This window comes from Lytechinus variegatus, chromosome 14 (assembly GCF_018143015.1).
Source record: "Lytechinus variegatus isolate NC3 chromosome 14, Lvar_3.0, whole genome shotgun sequence".
Lineage (NCBI taxonomy): Eukaryota > Metazoa > Echinodermata > Echinoidea > Temnopleuroida > Toxopneustidae > Lytechinus > Lytechinus variegatus.
In genome coordinates this window covers 14,683,884-14,696,874 of record NC_054753.1, presented here as the reverse complement: position 1 = coordinate 14,696,874, position 12,991 = coordinate 14,683,884, and positions in this window count along the sequence as shown.

Genomic DNA, 12,991 nt, shown 5'->3' with positions numbered 1-12,991 from the left:
TGACGATATGATCTCATAGAGAATATAAATGATTTCATCGAGGAGGGCTGCTTTGTGTACGTCGACGCTTGACCTCTCACGGCAACGGGGGTCACGCAAGAAGCCTGTTCACACTGTAACGTAATGACAATCGTTCGACGAATTTCATTTAAACCAGTAGCTCCATGTCTTAACCCTATAAAAATAACCTTTTTGAAGGAGAGGGGCGTAATGTTTTCTTGAGACTCAAACGGTATCCGTGGTGATTCATTTTCCTAACCAATGCACCCTTAAAGATGGTTGCAAAAATCTCAATTAAACTCATGACTCAAATGTTTGAATAGGATTTAATTTACACGATATACCAGATCTCTATCACAATCTGGATGTCCGCCTAATGTTGAAACACTACCCGTTTTGTCATATGTATTTACAAACCTATCAATGCACCCCCATACCCGTCCATCCTCTTCGGTCGACGCTAGATAAAAAACCACTAAATTCTGTCGATTGTTCTTAATTAAGTTTTTTTTATTTATTTGGGGAGGTGTGCAACCGTTATGAAGATTATTTTTTAAATTTTGAGGGGGGGGGTCACTTCCATTGACAAGCGGATAACAGGCGCGATCAAAGAAACGCCTGAAAAGGATCTCTTTTTCAAGATTGGGAACGTTACGTTCGTAACGTAATAAGGGTGTCAAAAACACTAACATATTGAAAAGGGTATATATTTCGCTAGGAAAGCTACGTGTTTACGGTAAAAATTTGCGAGGGGATATAAAAGACATCTTTCTTTTAAAATAAAAGATGTACTCTTTGCCCCAACACTACGTGTTAAGAGTGGCGATTGGAGACAGGCGTGGAAGGCTGGCCGTAAGTAAGTAAAAGTAAAACCGAAGTCCGTGACGTGACAATTAAAATATCGCTGTACTCTTTACAGAGTCAATTCATCAGGGAATACTTGTCAAGGGCACCGTTTTGTTTCCAATACTTGTTAAGGGTAGGGTTTGATACGCCAATACTAGATAAGGTGTGCATTTTCAGAATATGGAAAATACTTGTCCAGGGTGCTTTTTGAACACCCATGGTATCCACTCGTCGATGGAAGTGCCCCCCCCCCCCTGGTGATATTACAAGCAACATGAACATGATGAATGATAAACTTTTTACATTATTATTATGCTCCAGGCGTCACATTCAGGGGAAAGGGGAAGACTAGACTTTAATCAATGAATTGTGATCAAACAAAGAAACCAAACGCATTTATCATGTCAAAAGGTGGAAGTTCTCATCAACATCGCTCGTTCATGGCGTCAGACGTAGCAATGGCGCTTGTCCCATGTGCCGACTTTGCTATAGGTCTACAAAGTTCAAGCCTGTTTCTTACTGATGCAATCCACTGGTCAATATGTGATTGGACATGGTGGCTCAGTGGTAGCGGCCGAGATAGCGGGGGGATGGGGGGGATGCATCCCCCAGAATTTTAGGTGGGGGGGATGGTGTGTACAATCATCCCCCCCCCCCCAGGTTTCTGTGGGGAAGAAGCAAAACTATACAGTAATAAAGCAATGAATGCTAGTTAAAATCAATCAATAATAATAGCAGTAATAATCATAACGTACAGCAATGACAAACATGATCAAAATTGGACTTTTATTCAGAGTCAATCATCTTATATGCATTTACAACTTGCAAGTTTTAAGCAATAACAACTGTCTTGCGTCGTCATATACATTTAAGGATCGTTATTCAGAGTTTCACCAAGTACATTTCCTTATAATAATTATGTATTTGCAAAGGAGATAAGTTCAAAATATTTCATTACAGATTTAAGAAAGTGTCGCTTAATCACTCCCTTTCAGAGCAATTGCTTTCATAACACTTTAACACTGTTCAAACGAATTAATAAGAAATTACCTATACACATACACTGACCCTTTTCCCTGCTGGCCATGTCCTCAACCCCTACTTTGCAAAGGAAAGGTGAAAATTTTCAGTCTCTAAGGAGCGAATTAGTAAATGAATGATTTTGGAATGAAAGTGCAAATTTTGGATGGCCTCAGTGATATCCGAGGTTTTTTTCACTCAATTTTCACTCTTTCATATATTCACTCCTTAAAGAGTGAACTATTTCACTAATTTTTTCAGAGTACTTTGCGCTTTTCAAAGAAGGTAGAATCATCCAATATATAGACATGCCTTAATTCACGAAGGCAGATTGAATCAATCATGGATAAGATTAATTTATGGTCTAAGATCACAGAACAAGCCTAACTCGACCCTCAGCGTTTTCATTGTCGGACCTTTGACAAAAAAACATAATCATCTCGCGCATTTACGCGATAAAAATTATCTATACAGTTTACTTCCGACAACCCGGTGAGGTTTATTTCATTTCCATACTTAATTCAATCAAGCCTTTGTAATCATGTTAATTTTAAACAGAGTGTGCTTATTATTTTAGTGTCCGCATATCTGCACGTGGATAAGAAATATAATGTTGAGCTTTTTTATTTTACCCCTATTACTATAATTGTAATTGATATTTTTTTTTAGTTATTTGGCTGTTTATTTGTTTATTCCTTTAGTTGTTGATTCATTCGTTTGATCATTAACAATATCGATACTTTTAAAAGAGTATACTACTATACTAGTAAGATAAGGAATACTAGGTATTCTAGATCATGTTTAGCAGAACTGTCATGACCAAGATGATAACTAGACATCCGACAAATGACATTTCTCTTATGATCATCTTTACTCATTGTCTTTAATCAAACAAAAGATTACTGCCATGAAAAATGTGCAAGGAAGTCTGTTTATTACTGGATGCCCTGATTATTGCTGAAAGCAAAGTGATTAAAAGACACACGAGATAATCCATGAGGCAGATCGTGTTATTTTGTAATCTTTAACTCGTCTGCTTTGGCCCATGACATTTTGTTTTTATCGAGTACATTATCTCCTTCATTCTTTATATTTATATATTATATATATATATATATATATATATATGTATATATATATATATATATATATATATATATATATATATATATATATATATATATATTATATTATATATATGTGTGTGTGTGTGTGTGTGTGTGAAGCTATACATGTACAACAGCTTTGGCAACTCTTTTATTTAAATATTGTAAAGAAATGGATGAAGAGAACAATGGTAGACGTAGCTTAAATCAAGGTTCCCAGAGCTATCTACCCGGGTTCGATTCCCAGGAGGGAGACATTTTTTCGGCATAACCAATTTTTCAAAGGGTAGATAGCTCTGGGGAACCTTGATTTAAGCTACGTCTACCATTGTTCTCTTCATCCATTTCTTTACAATATTTAAATAAAAGAGTTGCCAAAGCTGTTGTACATGTATAGCTTCACACATTTGTATACTTTCTCACATACGTGTACTGTATCGAAGCAATAGCTTTGATCCAGCTGAGGCATGACGGCTTGTCATTGTTCAAAACCCACCTTCACCCGACAAAGGTAATTGGTATAGTGTCGAAAATCTGTCTTTCTGACGGTCAATCGGATCTCGGTCGGCCTAGCCACTCGCCCGTCTTTGTGGTCTAGTGGTTAAGGCACCGGCGTTCAAAGCTGGGGGCCCGGGTTCGATTCCCGGCAGAGACATTTTTTCGGCATAACCAATTTTTCCAAAGGGTAGATAGCTCTGGGGAACCTTGATTTAAGCTACGTCTACCATTGTTATCTTCATCCATTTCTTTACTATATATATATATATATATATATATATATAGTAAATAGTGGTAGTAAAATACGAGCTGTGATTGGCTGGATTTGTACCACGTGACCTCCCTTCAAAAAGTTATATTGTACATATGTACAATATAACTTTCGATTTTTGGATGGCAAAATCCACGATGGGGGGCTTAGATTAAGGGATCTATTTACTATAATAAATAGTGAACGTTCTATCATACAATATTACTGGCCTATATGAACTCCAAATATAAAATTATCCCTCGTGCAAGCCTATTTCACCTCGGCCTTCGGCCTCGGTGAAATAAACCTGCACTCGGGATAATTTTATATTTGTCGTACATATAATCCAGTATATTGTACAATAGATTGTACACTATTTATATAATATATATATATATATATACATATATATATATACATATATATATATATATAATATATATATATAAATATATATAATATATATATATAAATATATATAATATATATATATAAATATTTATATAATATATATATATATATATAAAGTATGACCCAGCTAGGGATCATCCCCCAGGTCTAAGGACCTGTCTACGACACGGGACATGGTGGCTCAGTGGTAGCGCGCCCGCCTCATAAACGGGAAGTCGTAGATTCGATCCCTTTCAAAGTCATATTGAAGACTTGAAATAGGAACTTCTGACGTCTTTCTTGGCGCTCAGCATTTAGATTGGAGAAGGTTGCTGATAACATATATTAAAAAAGTGGCTTCCCTGGGTAAATAAAACGTTATTTTTATTTATTATTATCCTTATTTTTACTAACTGTCTCAGTGGAATGGAAACTCGAATCACTCTCTGAAAAAAGGGAAGATTTGAATTTGAATTTCTTAAAAAACAACAACTCTACTCAATACAGACAAATTCAAATCGTTTTCCCTCCAGATGGTAGGCTAATCCAGGGACCGGAATGTAAAACTATACGAATGCAAAATAGTGCAATACCGTATCTCATTACTATACAATAACCAGAATAAGTAATGAGTGAGTACTGTTCCTTCCTCCCTGCTCTTTGGACTTGTCAATCCTTGAATGTTTGTGGTTTCGTGTCTCACCTGCCCCCTCTTTTCTCTCTTTCCTTGCATTCACTTTCTGCTTCCTCCCTCTCCGTCTAGTTTCTTCTAAGTTCTTTCCTCTTCTTCATCATCTCATTCTTTCTATTCTCTCTTTCCTTTTTCTTTTTCCCTCCCCTTCACCTTGTATCTCTTTAACTAATTATTCCTTTCCATTCTCATTATCACCTTCTCTTTTTTTCTGTATACTTCTCCACCCCATCCCCTTTCTTGCTTTTCCCCTCTCCTTTTTTTCAACGCAAGCACTATGCACGGTATTTAAAACAAAATCTTTGGACGATGTAATTTGGTACAATACATACATCTTTTATACCTTTCTTTAACCTTGACTGTTGGCTATGTAGAATTATAAGGCCCGTTTTCTGAACTCGGGTTTAAAGTTGTGGTTTAACAACGGAGAGACAGTTGGGGCACAAATCCCTAACACTACACATTCAATTTTTAAACTCGTATGACACCTATTTGTTCATAGTTTTCGGGGAATGATAAATGAAGTATTTTTCTTCATTATGGAAGCAAAAGGAAACAAAATAATAAACATAAGAAATATACATTATAATTTTTGGGGGCTCCCATGAATTTAGCATAGAGTTAGACTTTGGTTAAGTTAAACATGTGAAACCTGACTTCAGAATACGGGTCTAATTATCTATAACTTAAAAAGTTTTTCTATTATCCCCGCTATCTCGATCTCTTGTCCTCCTTATGACCTTCTTCTCCTCGCTCTGCCTTTACTTTTCTCCTTATCCTTCATCTCTTCTATGTTCATAATCATTCAATTTGTATTTATCCTTAATTGTACACGATCTGGTACTGAAGAATTGCATAATTTGTATATCTCGTTTTTTTCAATAACTTTGTATTTTCATTTCGTTTTAGTTCTGTGATTCTAGAACATATTTTGTCTTGTGATATTTGTTTATGTTATGTAATATTTGTTGCTTTGTTGTATTATGCATTTGTTGTGTTATATTGTACATCATGCTATTTCCTTATGATTTTAATCTTTTATATTGTAAAAGTTTTTATTTATAATTCGTCTTTATGCTCCGATTGAAGTTTTTATCTCCATAAACCATTTTGAATTGAATTATCATAATTATTATGATTACTATCATTATTATTATTTATTTTATGCCTGTATGCTTTGGAAAGGGTGCAATAAGAGTCAATATTTCAGGGGTTTGATTGTTGATGTTAAAAATCGAAATATTGGACCCTCTGGTATCCAGCCTTTTTTCGCATTACCGCACTCTTCTTTCACGGGAATTGTGCCGATTGTCATGATTGTTGTATGAATTTCGTATGAATAGATTGTGATTACAACCTTGCATGAGCTTACTTCAGACTTAATTCCCATTCTATTCATTGGCTTGTTTAATTCTTTATCATAAAAACGAGCATATCAACGGGGGGGGGGGGGGGAAGCGATCCATCCATGTACCGTAATTCATTTAAAGGTCAAGTCCACCCCAGAAAAATGTTGATTTGAATAAATAGAGAAAATCAAATTAGCATAACGCTGAAAATTTCATCAAAATAGGATGTAAAATAAAAAAAATTATGACATTTAAAGTTTCACTTATTTTTCACAAAACAGTGATATGCACAACTCGGTGACATGCAAATGATACGGTCAATGATATCTATCACTCACAATTTCTTTTGTTTTTTATTGTTTCAATTATACAATATTTCATTTTCACAGATTTGAAAATAGGGACCAACTCGACTGAATCATATAGTTTTAAGCAATGCTAGTTTCAACTGTTCATGGAGGATTCAGGCGTTGTTTCACTTGACAATAAGGAGAAAATTAGAAAATTTCATGCGATAGAATAATAACTGAAGAAATAGTGGATGACGGCATCAGTCTCCTCGTTTGCATACCGACCAGGATGTGCATATAACAGTTTTGTGAAATTAAGCAAAACTTTGAAATATCATAACTTTCTTATTTTACATCCGATTTTGATGAAGTTTTCAGTGTTACGCTTGTAAGATTTTTCTCTTTATTCGATGAAAGGCATGAAAGTTGACTGTGGCAATGCGAAAAGGCCAGGTACCCGATGGTCCATTATTTCAATTATTAACGTGAACAATCCAACCCTGATTCATATTCTTATCACACCCTTTCTAAAGCATACATGCATATAGAATAAACAATAATAATACATGTATAGTCATTATAATAATTATAATAATAGTAATAATAATTATAATAATTTAATTCAAAATGGTTTAAAATGGTTTATTGGGATAAAAACTTCAATCGGAGAATAAAGACGAATTACAAATAAAAACTTTTACAATATAAAAGATTTAAAAAGATATAAAATATTGAAATCATAAGAATAGCATGATGTACATTATAACACAACAAATATAACAAAACTGCTCTATACAGTATACTACAATATTCAGAATACTGACTGTATACTCTTAGAGGGTGTTGAAAGAAAATATTTGCAATCAATCGTTCTGTTGCAATTTACAGTTTATCACTTTTACCTTTAGCAAATCAGATTATACTCCTCGTTTCATGGAGCAGAATAGCAATTAATCGCAAATTTGCAATTAATTTCGATGTATATGATTGATTTCGGGAACGATATATATAGACTTGCAATAAATAATCGCAGGTTTCTTGCAACGCCCCCTTAGAATAAAAGGTGCGAACTGAAACTCTTTTATCCCGTATTTGGAAACCTTGAGAGAAAGAGGTTTGTAAAATGGGTCTCCGTGGCGTGCTCAAGAAACCTATACGTATAAATTTAAGATAATTTAGAACCTTTTTAGGAAACCTTTAAAGGTTCCAAATCAAGGGCAAGCATAAAACCCTCTAAAGGCGCTGTCACACACCTTGGCGTTTTAGACAGCGTATGCCCGACGTATGAGGAATTTGGCGAATACGCTGGCGTACGTCGAATACGTTACGGGTAAGTTTTGCATACGTTAAGAGTACGCTAAAACACGCTGGTATACGTCGTCATACGGCGAGGTCGTCGGAAAAAAATTTTGCAAGCACAAAATTTGTCGACGTATGCCAGCGTATGGCTCATACGTCCCGCACACGCGGGCCATAAGTTGTAGGCAAGTTACGCAATCGTTGATACACGTTGACACACGTTACTCGTAAGTTACTCATAAGTCGATGTACGTCGAGATAATGTCCAGCGTACCCTAAAACTTACTTCTAACCTATGAGTAACGTGCTTTGAACGTATGTGTAACTTAACTCCAACGTATATTGACGTATGAAGACGTGCTCCGGACGACCACAAAACTTACTGAACGTGTTTATAACTTACAGCTACCGTATAATGGCGTATTGACAACGTTTATAGGAATTGGTATATAAAGGTGGGGTTCACAGGAGTTTTCTTCGGCATGGCGGTGATGTTGATACGGTGATGTATTGTGCGGTTATGATTTGAATAGTCGAGCGGCAGCCTTTTTATAGGCTACGACACCTGTTCGTCAGCGATACGCTGCAGCGCGCTATGCGTAAGTTAGGCTATCGTAGGGCATAACTTGTGTACGTCAGCAATACGCTAAGCATTCGTTGGAATACGTTACTTAAAAGTTAACGAAGCGTTCGATATAAGTTACTAATACGTTATATATACGTCCAACTCGTTATGAATACGCTAATTATACGCCTAGAGTTGAAAAAAAAAATCAAAGTTTAGCGTATGCCGACGTTTTAGAGAAATTTTGATGCGTCGGGCATACGCTGTCTAAAACGCCAAGGTGTGACAGCGCCATAAGAACCCCTCTTTAGGTAATAAAGTTACCTGTCTGCAATTATTGCATACATTACACCCATTTTTGTAAACTAGAATGATCTTGAATATTTTTACATTTTCTGCCACGTTATTAGGCCTACCTAAAGAAAGGTTGATACATCAATGATATATTCTAAAACATACTTTAATTAAAAATTGTATCAATATCACCGTGTCCACAGCCTTTTTATTTGTTTTTATTAAGTTGTTCACTGCATCGTAAGTCATTACTATATATAAACTGGTATTATGAATTGGTTGGTGAATGAAGTCAGAGTTCAGAATGAGTTCAGAATACCATATGTGTATCCATTAGGCCTGTTACAACCGATAATGTCGCACCAACGCATAATGTCGCAGCGACGCATAATGTCGCAATCTGCGACATTATGCCAAGAGCGTCCGACGCATAATGTCGCAGTCAACGCATAATGTCGTAGTTTTTCTAACGCATAATGTCACATGTCGTAACGCATAATGTCGCAGCAAATCGTTAACGCATAATGTCACATGTCGCAACGCATAATGTCACAGCGGTATTTTCTTCAGGACTCGAGCTACAGGGGGCGTTTCATCAATATTTTCATCAGACAAGTTGTCAGATCTGACAACTTTCCTGGACTCTGATTGGTTGAGAAGCAATGTTACTATAGTAACTGTCAGATAAAACAGGACTTGTCGGATAAATCGTCCGACAAGTCCTTTCATGAAACGCTCCCCAGATAAGATGTAAAACATGCTTTTACTTAGTATTTTGAGACACGAAAAAGAGAATGAAATTATTTTGAAATCAGGATTACTCTTTGTATGGATATTTGTCGCTTTACTGCCATTTCGTCTACTGCCTTTTCCCCACTATCGCATGGTCTGATATCATTTCGTCTACCATTAGTTAGTCAACTATCAACATAGTCCAATAACCATTTCGTCTAATTACCATCTCGTCTAATAGCCAGTTGGTCTAATAGCCGTTGTGTTTATTATCATTTAGTCTAATTGTATTTTTTCAGTTGGTCCAATATCCATTTTGTCCAATATCATTACGTCTATTACCTTTTGGTCTAATGGCCAATTGGTCTAATAACCACTTGGTGTACTCTCATTTTCGTCCATGTTCCATTTGGTCTAACTTCAGTTGGTTCGCTATCACTTTGTCTAAACCCATTTCGGCTAACAATCATTTGGTATCGTTGCCATGGGTCCAATCACCATTAGGTCCTATCACCGGTTCTAGGACAATTACCCCCCTCCCAGAAAATCACCTTCCGGACAACCACCTCTTAACATTTATCCTCCGAGGACAATTACCCCGGACAATCATCCCTGGACATTTATTTCACAATTACCCCCCCCCCCAGCAAATGCCCCGAGGACAATGATTCCCCAAACAGTTACCGCCAAACAATTACCCCCGGAAATCCCCCTCCCCCACCTTCTCTCTGGCATCGAATCAAGCGTGACCCCAGGGGGGAAGGGGGCACTCGACCAAAAAAGTGGTAGGAGTGTGCCGCGGGCGAGACAAAAAACGGGGTCCTTGGTACGGATCTATAGCGTGTCAGTGATGATGCATCCCTGTGGAACGGACATGCGTGCATGATGTAGCTCGCCCGGCGGCACGTCCGCCGGGTGCGCTCGCGCAGAGGTGATGGTCGGACAGCGCTCTGCGGCCGCATTTGACCAAAATTGCAGCTCGTGGTAGCAGATCAATGTGACCGGAACGGCGTAACGAAAAATATGACAAGCTTTGGAGCGGATTTCTTTCTTCTTTTTTCTCGATAAGAAGAAAATGTTTTGCCTTTGAGCGGCTTTAATTGTTCTTTTTCTCAATAAGACAAAGATGCTATATGCCTTGGAACGGAAATGTGAGTGTAAAAATGGGGGTCCCCTCCGCTGCACATTATTATATACTGAGTGCCCCCCCCCCCCCAGCGTGAACCATTATAATGGTCTGGGTCGGTGGCACAGGTTTTCAATATATTTTCTACTTTATCTTATGTTAATAACTTTCTCTGTTATATCGCTCTTTCTCCCTTTTTCTCTCTCCCTCTCTCTCATTTTCTTCTTTTTCATTTTTTCTTCCTTTTCCGCCTTTTTTCTTTTTTTTTGTTTAGCAATGCCTTCTGCATCATGAAAAATGGGGGTGGGGGCTTGCGCTATATAGCTACGCATATGTACATCAGAAAATGTGTAAACTGGCCCACATACTAAGTTTTCATAGAACAATTGAACATTCATGAAAAGACACGATTAGACATAATAATCACAAATGCCTAATTTCTCTGATTCCAACTGATCTGATTTTTTCTTGATTCATTTGGGGTTTAATTTCAGGAAAAAATCAGGAAAATAGATAAAATATTAAAAAGACACCTTCACAGGTAGAAATATTGAAAGTCGGTAACGCAAACCATCAACACTACTATCGACAGGAAGAACCTATAAACCTGTTATTTTAAAACAATTCATCTAACAAGAAGCTAAAAATTATGAAACAATTGGTGCACATTCCAGATTAAGATGTGGCTTTAGTTTTAATACAGTAAGCAAAAAAAATATGCAAAGATAATATATACAAGAACGCCTTGTAATTTTACTATTTAGGCCCTAACTCTGTGCACTCCCTTTGTCTAGGGGGTTATTGTCCCCGGGGCAGGGTAATTGTTCCCGTTGGTAATTGTCCTCTGGGGTAATTATCCGGGGGTAATTGTCCTCGGGGGGGGGGGCGTAATTTTCCTAATGGGTAATTGTCCGGGGGTAGTTGTCGGGGGTAATTGTCATCGGGGGGTAGTTGTTCAGGGGGTAGCTGTCCGGGGGTAATTGTCCAGGGGGTAATTATCTGGGGGGAAATTGCCCTAGGGGGTAGTTGTCCGGGGGGGGGGGGTAATTGTCCTCATGGGGTAATCGTCCTCGGGGTAGTTTTATAGGGGGTAGTTGTCCGGGAGTAATTGTCTAGGGGGGTAATTGTCCGGGGTGTAATTGTCCTCAGGGGGTAATTGTCCTCGGGGGTAATTGTCCTCAGGGGGTAATTGTCCTCGGGTGGGTAAAATTGTCAGGGATTAGTTGTCCGGAAGGGTGATTGTCCGTGGGGTAATTGTCCTAGAACCAATGATAGGACCTATTGGTGATTGGAACCGTCGAAACAATACCAAATGAGTATTAGCCGAAATGGATTTAGACAAAGTGATAGCGAACCAACTGAAGTTAGACCAAATGGAACATGGACGAAAATGAGAGTACACCAAGTGGTTATTAGACCAATTGGCTATTAGACCAAAAGGTAATAGACGTAATGATATTGGACAAAATGGATATTGGACCAACTGAAAAAAATACAATTAGACTAAATGATAATAAACACAACGGCTATTAGACCAACTGGCTATTAGAAGAGATGGTAATTAGACGAAATGGTTATTGGACTATGTTGATAGTTGACTAACTAATGGTAGACGAAATGATATCAGACCATGCGATAGTGGGGAAAAGGCAGTAGACGAAATGGCAATAAAGCGACAAATATCCATACAAAGAGTAATCCCGATTTCAAAATAATTTCATTCTCTTTTTCGTGTCTCAAAATACTAAGTAAAAGCATGTTTTATATCTAATCTGTAGCTCGAGTCCTGAAGAAAATACCGCTGTGACATTATGCGTTGACGATTTGCTGCGACATTATGCGTTGCGACATGTGACATTATGCGTTAGAAAAACTACGACATTATGCGTTGACTGCGACATTATGCGTCGGACGCTCTTGGCATAATGTCGCAGATTGCGACATTATGCGTTGCTGCGACATTATGCGTTGGTGCGACATTATCGGTTGTAACAAGGCCTATCTAAATTATTTCTATATCACTAGTCCGTTTGTTATGGTTTCTAAAGAAAACTCGGAATCATTTCCTTCTGCTATAAAAATGATCTCTAAATAAGTTTTATATTATGAACACAGAATTCATAAGGAAAATAATAACGATAGGGTTTATTCCTCACTGGTTTCTACAAAGGTTTCACATGAAAATACACAAAAGGTGTACTGAAACAATATTCCGTTGGTGTTTTTTTCATAGGGCGTGTCACAGGCACACTGTACACAGCAAAAATGTGGTGTTAACCGGTGTACAAAGAGGACACACCAGTTATATTACACCGGTGTTAAATTGACAGAATTAGTTTAACATCTAAATGTGTTATTACAACACATTTGGTTGTTACATTTACACTCTTTGGTGTTATGTTCAATCACTAGGGTGTCATTTTAACACCTCAGGGTGTGGTCCTCTATTAACACCAACTGGTGTCAGTTTTAACACCAAAATTTTCACAGTGTAGACTCCATAAAAAGATCGCAGCTTGTAGATGGATTAAACTA